Source organism: Vombatus ursinus, unplaced genomic scaffold (genome assembly GCF_900497805.2).
Source record: "Vombatus ursinus unplaced genomic scaffold, bare-nosed wombat genome assembly UNPS02009062.1, whole genome shotgun sequence".
Taxonomy (NCBI): domain Eukaryota; kingdom Metazoa; phylum Chordata; class Mammalia; order Diprotodontia; family Vombatidae; genus Vombatus; species Vombatus ursinus.
Window position 1 is genome coordinate 3,647,632 of NW_020948840.1, and position 3,513 is coordinate 3,651,144.

Below are 3,513 nucleotides of genomic sequence, written 5' to 3' on the forward strand. Positions count from 1 at the left end.
ATTGCAGGTCTCCATTTATTGCTTTGCTGATTGTCTAGACTTAAGAAAATGATGGAGAAGATGTTAATAATGCAGATTAAACATAAATGTTTATTGGGTATACATTTTTTTTCCTCTGAGAGTAGGTCATTAAACATTTACCAGCACACCACGGCTATGACATCTACATTAGAGGATTATTGTGAAGGTCAAATGGAATCAGGAATTTGAAAGCATTTGGTATATAAAACACTAGACAAATAGAAGGGATTGTTTATTATTAGTGTTATTATTATTAACGCTACTACTACTGCTGCACTGGCAGCTTATGTTTTACATTTTTTTTTATTTTTTAGTGTAAATCTCATAGGGAGTTACCTATTAGACAATGAAATGGAAAAATGGATCCAAATACACATTTCCTAACCTTTCTCTGTGAGTTTCCCCAAGGAAAACTCCTTCCCTCTAACATTATGATTGCAGACCTTGCTGAAATTTCCTCATGGGCGTTGATCAGCTGCCTAAGTAGCACTGTTAACTTGAACCAAAGCTGCATGTGGTACCTCCTGGGGCTTCAGGCCTCAAACCTGCTGCTTGTTTCCATAGGAATGCTACAATGCCAAGCTTGGGGAATTTTCATGCAATAGTAATGCTGACTGTTTGGCCTGGCATGCATCTTATAGAAAACTGCATAGAAAATGGCAGAGGCTAAAACTCCCTCTATTTTCTGCTATTGAAAGAGAACACTCAGGGATGCAATATTAACACAGATGAGAATGACTGAAAATTTAACCAATCTCACTCTTCTGATTAATATGTTAGCCTGTGTCCTTTTTTTTGTAAATAGTTTTTAAAATTTTTTCCAATTACATGTAAAGATAGTTTTCAACATTCATTTTATGAGATTTTGAATTCCAAATTTTTTCTCCCACCCTCCCTCTATTATTTTCGTTATCTTTAAAAAATCATTGATTGTTTCTATGATTTGATGTTTGATCCACTCATTCTTTAGGATTAGATTATTTAGATTCCAGTTAATTTTTAATCTATCTTTTCATGGCCCTTTATTACATGTAATTTTTATTGTGTCATGATTTGAAAAGGATGCTTTTAATATTTCTGCCTTTCTGCATTTGATTGTGAGGTTTTATGCCCTAATATATGGTCAGTTTTGTGTAGGTGCTATGTACTACTGAGAAAACGGTATATTCTTTTCTATCCCCAATCATTTTTTCCCAGAAGTCTAACATATCTAACTTTCCTAAAATTCTATTCACCTCTTCAACTTCCTTCTTGTTTATTTTGTGGTTAGATTTATATAGTTTTGAGAGGGGGAGGTTGGGGTCCCCCACTAGTATAGTTTTTCTGTCTATTTCTTCCTGTAAGTCATTTAACTTATCCTCTAAGAATTTTGATGCTATTCTACTTGGTGCCTATATGTTTAGTAATGACATTACTTTATTGTCTATGGTACTTTTTAGCAGGATGTAGTATCTTTATTTTTATGATTTATTTAGATCTATTTTTGCTTTTGTTTGTCTGAGATGAGGATTGCTTCCCCTGTTTTGTTTTTCTTACTTCAGTTGAAGCATAATATATTCTGCTTCAGTCCTTTACCTTTACTCTGTGTATCTCTGCTTCAAATGCATTTCTTATAAACAACATATTGTAGGATTCTGGTTTTTAATCCACTCTGCTATCTGCTTTCTTTTTATGGGAGAGTTCATCCTATTCACATTCACAGTTATGATTACTAACTGTATATTTCCCTCCATCTTATTTTCCCTATTTATACTTCTCTCTCTCTCTCTCTCTCTCTCTCTCTCTCTCTCTCTCTCTCTCTCTCTCTCTCTCTCTCTCTCTCTCTCTCTCTCTCTCTCTCTCTCTCTCTCTCTCTCTCTCTCTCTCTCTCTCTCTCTCTCTCTCTCGCCTTTCACCATCTCTCCGTAACAGTGTTCTACTTCTGACCACCACCTCCCTCATCCCACCCTTCTTTCTATCAGCCCCACCTTTTTGTCTCCTTCCCTTCCTACTTCCCTATAGGATAAGATAGATTTGTTTACCCAACTGAGTGTGTTATTCCTCCTTTGAGCCAAATCCTATGAGAGTAAGGTTCAAACAATGCTCATCCATCCCTTCTTTCCCTCTATTGCAATAAGTCTTTTATGTCTCTCCCTGTAATACAATTTGCCCCATTCTGCCTCCTCTTTTCCTCTTTTCCCACTAAAATCCTTTTTCACCCCTTAATTAATTTTTTGTTATCATATCAATGTCAACTTATATCCATGCCCTTTGTCTATGTATACATCTTCTAACTGCCCTAATAATGATACAGTTCTTAAAAGTTACTAGTATATTCCCATATAGGCATGTAAACAATTTAACCTCATTGAGTACATGTTTTGTTTTGTTTTGTTTTTTCTATTTAACTTTTTAGGTTTCTCTTGAGTCTCATATTTGAAGATCAAATTTTCTGTTCAGCTCTGGTCTTTTCATCAGGAAAGTTTGAAAGCCCCTGTTTCATTGAATATTCATCTTTTTACTTGAAAGATTATACTTGATTTTACTAGGTAGTTGATTCTTGGTTGTAATCAAAGTTTCTTTGCCTTCCTGAATATAATATTCCATGCCCTCAAATCCTTTAATGTAGAAGCTCCTAAGTCCTGTGTAATCTTGACTATGGTTCTTTGATATTTGAATTATTTCTTTCTGGATGCTTACATTATTTTCTCTCCTACCTGATTGTTCTGGAATTTAGCTACAATATTCCTTGGAGTTTTCATTTTGAGATCTCTTTTAGAAGGTGATTGGTGAATTCTTTCAATGACCATTTTATCTTTTGGTTATAGGGTATCAGAGCAGGTTTTCTTGATAATTTCTTGAAAGATGCTGTCCAGGATCTTTTTTTTTTTTGTCGTGGTTTTCAGGTAGGCCAATAATTCTTAAATTATCTCTTCTGGATCTATTTTCCAGCTCACTTCTTTTTCTGATGTGGTATTTTACATTTTCTTCTATTTTTTTCATTCTTTTGATTTTATTTGACTGATTCTTAATGTCTTAAAGAGTCATTAGCTTTCACTTGCCCAATTCTAATTTTTAAGGGATTATTTTCTTCAGTTAGCTTTTGTGCCTCCATTTCCATTTGTCCAAATCTACTTCTAATTTCTACTTTTCTTCAGTGGATTTTTTTTTCCATTTAACCATTTCTATTTTTTTAAGGAATTGCTTTCTTCAGTCAACTATTTCTCTTCCTTTTCCAAGTTGTTGACTCTTTTTTCATAATTCTCTTGCATGACTCTCATTTCTTTTTCCATTCTTCCTACCTTTCTTACTGAATTTTAAAAATCCTTTTTGAGCTCTTCCAAGAGGACTTTTCTGGGCTTGAGACCAATTTATATTCACCTTTGAGGCTTCACATGCAGGCATTTTGACATTGCTTTACTCTTCTCAGTTTGTGTTTGGATATTCCGTTTTGCCATACCAGCTTTCTATAGTTAGGGCTTTTTTTTTTTTTTTTTTTGCTTTGTTTTGCTC